At 37.1% G+C, this 10,892-nt stretch overlaps 1 non-coding gene across 1 annotated transcript; it reads right to left on the reverse strand.

The window, feature by feature from the left end:
• Positions 1-2,898: 2,898 nt before the first annotated feature.
• Positions 2,899-3,006, reverse strand: LOC112773515 (small nucleolar RNA R71). Its single transcript, XR_003188062.1, has one exon. It is a non-coding gene; the product is annotated as a small nucleolar RNA R71 (small nucleolar RNA).
• Between the last annotated feature and the right edge of the window lie 7,886 nt (positions 3,007-10,892).

The raw sequence follows: 10,892 nt of genomic DNA on the forward strand, positions 1-10,892 counted from the left end.
ATTTGGATCATTTTCCTGAGAGAAGACTGAAAGTAGCCATTGACAGTGATGATGTATCACATAAAGCCAGCCATGGAAAGGAGTAAGACTGATTGGATGAAGATAGCAGGAAAGCAGAGGTTCAGAGGAACGAAAGCATCTCTATTCGCTTATCTGAAATTCTCACCAATGATTTACATAAGTATTTCTATCCTTTATTCTATGTTTATTTAATTATTATTCGAAAACACCATTATCAATTTATATCTGCCTGACTGAGATTTACAAGGTGACCATAGCTTGCTTCATACCAACAATCTCCGTGGGATTCGACCCTTACTCACGTAAGGTATTACTTGGACGATCCAGTGCACTTGCTGGTTAGTTGTGCGAAGTTGTGAACCATGGTATTGGCATCATGTTTTTGGCGCCATTACCAGGGAAAGAAAGAGCGATGAATTTTACATAATTAAAGTGTAATCACAATTTCTGCTCACCAAGTTTTTGGCGCCGTTGCCGGGGATTGTTTGAGTTTGGACAACTAACGGTTCATCTTGTTGCTCAAATCAGGTAATTTTCTTTTTGTTTTGTTTTCAAAAATTTTTCAAAATATCTTTCAAAAATTTTTCTTTTGTTTTCGAAAAAAAATAATAATAAAAATAATATTTTCAAAAATAAATTATTCTATGGCTTCAAAACTTTTAAGAATGAATTCTAGAGTTTCATGGTAACATGTTGAATCCTATCTGGCTGAAAAGCCATACCCAAACTCCTTTGGGATTGGTCTTCAACTAATCACCTCAATGGATGTAAATCCATTCTAAAGCTTGGCTGGCTATTATGCCATGCCTGACCCTTTGATTGGAGCTTTAGACTAAAAGAGCATAAGATTCCTGGAATTCATATTAAAAATTTTAGAATCCTTATTTTTCTTTTATTTCAAAATGATTTTCGAAAATTTTAAAATAAAAATACAAAAAAAATCATAAAATCATAAAAATCAAAAATATTTTGTGTTTCTTGTTTGAGTCTTGAGTCATGTTATAAGTTTGGTGTCCATTGCATGTGCATCTTGCATTTTTCGAAAATTCTCATGCATTCATAGTGTTCTTCATGATCTTCAAGTTGTTCTTGGTAAGTCTTCTTGTTTGATCTTTGCATTTACATGTTTTGTGTCTTTTCTTGTTTTTCATATGCATTCTTGAATTCTTAGTGTCTAAGCATTAAAGAATTCTAAGTTTGGTGTCTTGCATGTTTTCCTTGCATTAAAAAATTTTTTAAAAACATGTTCTTGGTGTTCATCTTGACATTCAAAGTGTTCTTGGTGTTCATCTTGACATTCATAGTGTTCTTGCATGCATTCATTGTTTTAATCTAAAAATTTCATGCATTGCATCATTTTTCTTGTTTTTCTCTCTCATCATAAAAATTCAAAAATAAAAAAAATAAAATATCTTTTCCTTTTTCTCTCTCATAAATTCGAAAATTAGATTTGACTTTTTCAAAAATTTTTAAAATCTAGTTGTTTTTATGAGTCAAATCAAATTTTCAATTTAAAAATCTTATCTTTTTCAAAATCTTTTTCAAAAATCAAATCTTTTTCAATTTTCTTAGTTATTTTCGAAAATTCTAAAAACATTTTTCAAAAATATTTTTCTTATTTTTATATCAAATTTTCGAAAATAACATCACCAATTAATGTTTTGATTCAAAAATTTCAAGTTTGTTACTTACTTGTTAAGAAAGTTTCAAACTTTAAGTTCTAGAATCATATCTTGTGATTTCTTGTGAATCAAGTCATTAATTGTGATTTTAAAAAAAAATCAAACCTTTTTCAAAACCAATTTCAATCATATCTTTTCAAAAATATCTTCTTATCTTATCTTTTTCAAAAATATGATTTCAAAATATCTTTTCTAACTTCCTAACTTCTTATCTTTTCAAAATTGATTTTCAAAATTTGTTTCAACTAACTAACTAACTTTTTGTTTGTTTCTTATCCTTTTTCAAAACTACCTAACTAACTCTCTCTCTCTAATTTTCGAAAATATCTTCCCCCTTTTTCAAAAATTTCTTTTTAATTAACTAATTATTTTAACTTTTGATTTTAAAAATTTTCGAAAAAAAATTACTAACATTTTTCAAAAACTATTTTCGAAAATCACTAACTCTTTTTCAAAAATTCTTTTCGAAAATTCTCCATCTCTCTCATCTCCTTCTATTTATTTATTCATCTACTAACACTTCATCTCACCCAAATTCGAACCCTCTCTTCCATCTGTGTTCGAATTTCTTCTTCTTCTTTTCTTCTACTCACATTGGGACCTCTATACTGTGGTAAAAAGGACCCCTATTATTATTATTTTTCTGTTCTCTCTTTTTCATATGAGCAGGAGCAAAGACAAGAATATTCTTGTTGAAGCAGATCCAGAACCTGAAAGGACTCTGAAAAGGAAACTAAGAGAAGCTAAATTACAACTATCCAGCAAGCACCTGTCAAAAATTTTCGAACAGGAAAAGAAGATGGCAGCTGAAAATAATAATAATGCAAGGAGAATGCTTGGTGACTTTACTGCACCTAATTCCAATTTACATGGAAGAAGCATCTCCATTCCTGCCATTGGAGCAAACAATTTTGAGCTGAAACCTCAGCTAGTTTCTCTAATGCAGCAGAACTACAAGTTTCATGGACTTCTATCCGAAGATCCTTTTCAGTTCTTAACTGAATTCTTGCAGATCTGTGATACTGTTAAGACTAATGGAGTAGATCCTGGAGTCTACAGGCTCATGCTTTTCCCTTTTGCTGTAAGAGACAGAGCTAGAGTGTGGTTGGACTCTCAACCCAGAGATAGCCTGAGCTCTTGGGATAAGCTGGTCACGGATTTCTTAGCCAAGTTCTTTCCTCCTCAAAAGCTGAGCAAGCTTAGAGTGGATGTTCAAACCTTCAGACAGAAAGAAGGTGAATCCCTCTATGAAGCTTGGGAAAGATACAAGCAGCTGACCAAAAAGTGTCCTTCTGATATGCTTTTAGAATGGACCATCCTGGATATATTCTATGATGGTTTATCTGAGCTATCAAAGATGTCATTGGATACTTCTACAGGTGGATCCATTCACCTAAAGAAAACGCCTGCAGAAGCTCAATAACTCATTGACATGGTTGCTAATAACCAGTTCATGTACACTTCTGAGAGGAATCCTGTGAGTAATGGGACGCCTATGAAGAAGGGAGTTCTTGAAATTGATACTCTGAATGCCATATTGGCTCAGAATAAAATATTGACTCAGCAAGTCAATATGATTTCCCAGAGTCTGAATGGAATGCAAACTGCATCCAACAGTACTCAAGAGGCATCTTCTGAAGAAGAAGCTTATGATCCTGAGAACCCTGCAATAGCAGAGGTGAATTACTTAGGTGAACCTTATGGAAACACCTATAACTCATCATGGAGAAATCATCCAAATTTCTCATGGAAGGATCAAAAGCCTCAACAAGGCTTTAATAATGGTGGAAGAAACAGGTTTAGCAATAGCAAGCCTTTTCCATCATCCACTCAGCAACAGACAGAGAATTCTGAGCAGAATCCATCTAGCTTAGCAAACTTAGTCTCTGATCTATCTAAGGCCACTGTGAGTTTCATGAATGAAACAAGGTCTTCCATTAGAAATTTGGAAGCACAAGTGGGCCAGCTGAGTAAAAGGATCACTGAAATCCCTCCTAGTACTCTCCCAAGCAATACAGAAGAGAACCCAAAAGGAGAGTGCAAGGCCATTGACATAATCAAAATGGCCGAACCCAATGAGGGAGAGGAGGACGTGAATCCCAAGGAGGAAGACCTCCTGGGACGTCCAGTGATCAATAAGGAGCTTCCCTCTGAGGAACCAAAGGACTCTGAGGCTCATCTAGAGACCATAGAGATTCCATTGAACCTCCTTATGTCCTTCATGAGCTCTGATGAGTATTCCTCTTCTGAAGATAATGAGGATGTTACTGAAGAGCAAACTGCCAAGTTTCTTGGTGTAATCATGAAGCTGAATGCCAAATTATTTGGTATTGAGACTTGGGAAGATGAACCTCCCTTGTTCACCAATGAACTAAGTGATCTGGATCAACTGACATTGTCTCAGAAGAAACAGGATCCTGGAAAGTTCATAATACCTTGTACCATAGGCACCATGATCTTTAAGGCTCTGTGTGACCTTGGTTCAGGAATAAACCTCATGCCACTCTCTGTAATAGAGAAACTGGGAATCTATGGGGTGCAAGCTACTAGAATCTCATTAGAGATGGCAGATAATTCAAGAAAATAGGCTTATGGACAAGTTGAGGACGTGTTAGTAAAGGTTGAAGGCCTTTACATCCCTGCTGATTTCATAGTCCTGGATACTGGAAAGGAAGATGATGAATCCATCATCCTAGGAAGACCTTTCCTAGCCACAGCAAGAGCTGTGATTGATGTGGACAGAGGAGAATTAATCCTTCAATTGAATGAGGACAACCTTGTGTTTACAACTCAAGGATCTCTCTCTGCATCTATGGAGAGGAAGCATAAAAAGCTTCTCTCAAAGCAGAGTCAAACAAAGCGCCCACAATCAAACTCTAAGTTTGGTGTTGGGAGGCCACAACCAAACTCTAAGTTTGGTGTTGAACCCCTATATCCAAACTCTAAGTTTGGTGTTGGAGAGCCTCAACAATGCTCTGAACATCTGTGAGGCTCCATGTGAGCCCACTGTCAAGCTATTGACATTAAAGAAGCGCTTGTTGGGAGGCAACCCAATGTTTATTTATCTAACTATATTTTTGTTTTTCATGTTTTCTTAGGTTCATGATCATGCGGAGTCACAAAATAAATATAAAAATTGGAAACGGAATCAAAAACAGCAGAAGAAAAATCACACCCTAGAGGAAGCACCCGCCTAGCGTTCAACGCCAGAACAGAGCATGGTTCTGGCGCTGAACGCCCAAAATGGGCAGCATCCTGGCGCTGAACGCCCAGAACAAGCATGGTTCTGGCGTTCAACGCCAGAAATGGCCAACAAATGGGCGTTGAACGCCCAAAATAGGCACCAACCTGGTGCTGAACGCCCAGAGTTGTGTGCAAGGGCATTTTACATGCCTAATTTGGTGCAAGGGTGTAAATCCTTGGACACCTCAGGATCTGTGGACCCCACAGGATCATCTCAGGATCTGTGGACCCCACAGGATCCCCACCTACCTCCACTCACTTCTTCTCATCCCTCACCACTCTCCTTCACAAAATCCCATAAACACTCTTCCCCAAAAAACCCTTCACCAATCACCTCAATCTCTCTTCCCCATCACCTCTTCACCACTCACATCCATCCACTCTTCCCCATAAACCTACCTCATAAACTCCACCTACCTTCAAAATTCAAAACCAATTTCCCACCCAAACCCACCCTAAATCGCCGAACCTTAACCCCCCTCCCTCCCCTATATATAGCCCTCCATTCTTCCTCATTTTCACACAACAGAACCCTCTCCTCTCTACTTGGCCGAAACACACTTCACCCCTCTTCTCCATATTTTCTTCTTCTTCTTCCTCTATTCTTTCTTTTATTGCTCGAGGGCGAGCAATATTCTAAGTTTGGTGTGGTAAAAGCATAAACTTTTTATTTTTCCATTACCATTGATGGCACCTAAGACCAGAGAATCCTCTAGAAAGGGGAAAGAGAAGACAAAAGCTTCCACCTCCAAGTCATGGGAGATGGAAAGGTTCATCTCCAAAGCCCATCAAGACCACTTCTATGATGTTGTGGCCAAGAAGAAGGTGATCTCTGAGGTCCCTTTCAAACTCAAAAGAAATGAGTATCCGGAGATCCGACATGAAATTCAAAGAAGAGGTTGGGAAGTTCTAACAAATCCCATCCAACAAGTCGGCATCCTAATGGTTCAAGAGTTCTATGCCAATGCATGGATCACCAAGAACCATGATCACAGTAAGAACCCGGATCCAAAGAACTATGTTACAATGGTTCGGGGGAAAATACTTGGATTTTAGTCCGGAAAATGTGAGGTTGGCATTTAACTTTCCCATGATGCAAGGAGATGAACGCCCCTATACTAGAAGGGTCAACTTTAATCAAAGGTTGGACCAAGTCCTTATGGACATATGTGTGGAAGAAGCTCAATGGAAGATTGACTTCAAAGGCAAGCCGGTTCAACTAAGAAGATTGGACCTCAAGCCTGTGGCTAGAGGATGGTTGGAGTTCATTCAATGCTCAATCATTCCCACTAGCAACCGATCTGAAGTTACTGTGGATCGGGCCATCATGATTCATAGCATCATGATTGGAGAGGAAATAGAAGTTCATGAAGTCATCTCTAATGAACTCTACAAAATAGCCGAAAAGTCATCCCCCATGGCAAGGCTAGCTTTTTCTCATCTTATCTGCCATCTATGTTACTCAGCTGGAGCTTTCATAGAAGGAGACATTCCTATTAAGGAAGAGAAGCCCATCACTAAGAAAAAGATGGAGCAAGCAAGAGAGCCCATTCATGGAGCTCAAGAGGCGCAGGAAGCTCATCACCATGAGATCCTGGAGATGCCTCAAATGCATTTTCCTCCACAAAACTATTGGGAGTAAATCAACACCTCCCTAGGAGAATTAAGTGCCAACATGGGACAATTAAGGGTGGAACATCAAGAGCACTCCATCATGCTCCATGAAATAAGAGAAGATCAAAAAACAATGAGGGAGGAGCAACAAAGGCAAGGAAGAGACATAGAAGAGCTCAAGGACATCATTGGTTCCTTGATGAGCGAATAATTTATACGCTTTTTGGCATTGTTTTTAGTATGTTTTTAGTAGGATCTAGTTACTTTTAGGGATGTTTTCATTAGTTTTTATATTAAATTCACATTTCTGGACTTTACTATGAGTTTGTGTGTTTTTCTGTGATTTCAGGTATTTTCTGGCTGAAATTGAGGGACTTGAGCAGAAATCAGATTCAGAGGTTGAAAAAGGACTGCTGATGCTGTTGGATTCTGATCTCCCTGCACTCAAAGTGGATTTTCTGGAGCTACAGAACTCGAAATGGCACGCTTCCAATTGCGTTGGAAAGTAGACATCCAGGGCTTTCCAGAAATATATAATAGTCCATACTTTGGCCAAGAATTGACGACGTACACTGGCGTTCAACGCCAGCCTTCTGCCCAAATCTGGCGTCCAGCGCCAGAAAAGGATCCAAAACCAGAGTTGAACGCCCAAACTGGCACAAATACTGGCGTTCAACTCCACCAATAGCCTCTGCACGTGCAACACTCAGGCTTAACCCAAACACACACCAAGTGGGCCCCGGAAGTGGATTTATTCATCAATTACTTACTCATGTAAACCCTAGTGACTAGTTTATTATAAATAGGACCTCTTACTATTGTATTAGGCGTCTTTTTGACCATCTTTGAACGCATTGTTCTTAGATCATGGGGGCTGGCCACATGGCCATGCCTGGACCTATCACTTATGTATTTTCAACGGTAGAGTTTCTGCACTCCATAGATTAAGGTGTGGAGCTCTGCTGTTCCTCAAAGATTAATGCAAAGTACTACTGTTTTCTATTCAATTCTTCTTATTTCGCTTCTAAGATATCCATTCGCACCCAAGAACGTGATGAAGGTGATGATTATGTGTGACGCTCATCATCCTTCTCCCTTATGAACGCGTGCCTGACAAACACTTCTGTTCTACATGAATTAAGCTAGAATGAGTATCTCTTAGATCTCCTAACCAGAATCTTCGTGGCGTAAGCTAGAATGATAGCGGCATTCAAGAGAATCCGGAAGGTCTAAACCTTGTCTGTGGTATTCCGAGTAGGATTCAATGATTGAATGACTGTGACGAGCTTCAAACTCGCGATTGTTGGGCGTTAGTGACAGACGCAAAAGGAGGGTGAATCCTATTCCAGCATGATCGAGAACCGACAGATGAATAGTCGTGCCGTGACAGGGTGCGTGAGCATATTATTCACTGAGAGGAGGGGATGTAGCCACTGACAACGGTGATGCCCTTGCATAAAGCCAGCCATGGAAAGGAGTAAGACTGATTTGATGAAGATAGCAGGAAAGCAGAGGTTCAGAGGAACGAAAAGCATCTCCGTTCGCTTATCTGAAATTCCTACCAATGATTTACATAAGTATCTCTATCCCTATTTTATTATATAATATTCGAAAACACCATTATCACTTTATATCCGCCTGACTGAGATTTACAAGGTGACCATAGCTTGCTTCATACCAACAATCTCCGTGGGATTCGACCCTTACTCACGTAAGGTATTACTTGGACGACCCAGTGCACTTGCTGGTTAGTTGTATCGAAGTTGTGACAATTATGAATTAAGATCAAAGCACCAAGCTTTGGAGCCATTACCAGGGATTGTTCGAGCTTGGACATCACAATTTCGTGCACCAAGTTTTTGGCGCCGTTGCCGGGGATTGTTCGAGTTTGGACAACTGACGGCTCATCTTGTTGCTCAGATTAGGTAATTTTCTTTTCGTTTTGTTTTCAAAAAAAAAATCTTTCAAAAATATTTTCAAAAATCTCTCATCTGTTTTCGAAAAAAAAATAAATAAATAAATAAAAATGTTTTCAAAAATTTATTCAAAATTTTTAAGAATGAATTCTAGTGTTTCATGAAGCATGTGAAACCTGGCTGGCTGTAAAGCCATGTCTAAATTCATTTGGACTGAGACTTGCAATTTGTTATCAAGAGCAACTTAGTTGTTGCTCATCCACCTGCTGCTGATCCATGATCACCTGCTGAAGCTTGGCTGGCCATTGGCCATGTCTAGTGTTTTGGACTGCAGCTTTCTTTGAAGGCTTGGCTGGCTAGTGAGCCATGTCTAATTCCTGGACTGAAGCTTTAGACTAACATGGCAAGATTCCTGGAATTCATATTAAAAATTTTGGAATCCTTATTTTTCCTTTTTCATATAATTTTCGAAAAAATCCAAAAAGAAAAATTAGAAAATCATAAAAAATCAAAAAATAATTTTCTGTTTCTTGTTTGAGTCTTGAGTCATATCATAAGTTTGGTGTCATTTGCATATGCATCTTGCATTTTTCGAAAATTTCATGCATTCATAGTGTTCTTCATGATCTTCAAGTTGTTCTTGGTAAGTCTTCTTGTTTGATCTTGATGATTTTTTGTTTTGTGTCTTTTCATGTTTATCATATGCATTCTTGAATTCTTAGTGTCTAAGCATTAAAGAATTCTAAGTTTGGTGTCTTGCATGTTTTCTTTGCATTAAAAATTTTTCAAAATTGTGTCTTGATGTTCATCATGACATTCATAGTGTTCCTGGTGTTCATCTTGACATTCATAGCATTCTTGCATGCATTCATTGTTTTGATCTAAAAATTTCATGCATTGCATATTTTTCATGTTTTTCATAAAAATTTCAAAAATAAAAAAAAATATCTTTCCCTTTTTCTCTCATCAAATTCGAAAATTGAGTTGACTTTTTCAAAAATTTAAAAAAAAAAAAAAATCAAGTTGTTTCTTATGAGTCAAATCAAATTTTCAATTTGAAAATCTTATCTTTTTCGAAATCTTTTTCAAAAATCAAATCTTTTTCAAAAATTCTTAGTTATTTTAGAAAATTTCAAAAATATTTTTCAAAAATCTTTTTCTTATTTTTATACCAAATTTTCGAAAATAACATAATCAATTAATGTTTTGATTCAAAAATTTGAAGTTTGTTACTTGCTTGTTAAGAAAGATTCAAGTTCTAGAATCATATCTTGTGATTTCTTGTGAATCAAGTCATTAATTGTGATTTTAAAAATCAAATCTTTTTTTTTCAAAAACTAATTTCTATCATATCTTTTCAAAAATATCTTCTCATCTTATCTTTTTCAAAAATATCTTTTCAAAATATCTTTTCTAACTTCCTAACTTCCTATCTTTTCAAAATTTGTTTCAACTAACTAACTAACTTGTTGTTTGTTTCTTAACTTTTTCAAAACCACCTAACTAACTCTCTCTCTCTCATTTTCAAAAATATCTCTCCCCTTTTTCAAAATTTCTTTTTAATTTATTAATTATTTTAATTTTTAAAACTTAATTTTCGAAAATTACTAACAATTTTTCAAAAACCATTTTCAAAAATCACTAACCCCTTTTCAAAAATAATTTTCGAAAATTCCCTCCTTCTCTCTCATCCTATTCTATTTATTCATTCATATCCTAACATCTCATCTCACATCTCTTCCATCCGTACAGTTGTGTTTCTTCCTTTACATCACATTCTTTGTCTCCCCCTCTTTTCTTCCACTCACAAAGGGATCCCTATACTGTGGTATAAAGGATCTCTATTATTATTATTATTTTTCTGTGCCTTCTTCTTTGTCATATGAGCAGGAGCAAGGATAAGAACATTCTTGTGGAAGCAGATCCAGAACCTGAAAGGACTCTGAAGAGAAAATTAAGAGAAGCCAAAATACAACAATCCAGAGATAACCTTTCAGAAATTTTCGAACAGGAAAAGGAGATGGCAGCCGAAAATAATAATAATGAAAGGAGGATGCTTGGTGACTTTACTGCACCTAATTCCAATTTACATGGAAGAAGCATCTCCATTCCTGCCATTAGAGCAAACAACTTTGAGCTGAAACCTCAATTAGTTTCTCTGATGCAGCAGAACTGCAAGTTTCATGGACTTCCATCTGAAGATCCTTTTCAGTTCTTAACTGAATTCTTGCAGATATGTGATACTGTTAAGACTAATGGAGTAGATCCTGAAGTCTACAGGCTCATGCTTTTCCCTTTTGCTGTAAGAGACAGAGCTAGATTATGGTTGGATTCTCAACCTAAAGACAGCCTAAACTCTTGGGATAAGCTGGTCACGGCTTTCTTAGCCAAGTACTTTCCTCCTCAAAAGCTGAGC

Source organism: Arachis hypogaea, chromosome 18, assembly GCF_003086295.3.
Source record: "Arachis hypogaea cultivar Tifrunner chromosome 18, arahy.Tifrunner.gnm2.J5K5, whole genome shotgun sequence".
In the NCBI taxonomy this organism is placed as follows: domain Eukaryota; kingdom Viridiplantae; phylum Streptophyta; class Magnoliopsida; order Fabales; family Fabaceae; genus Arachis; species Arachis hypogaea.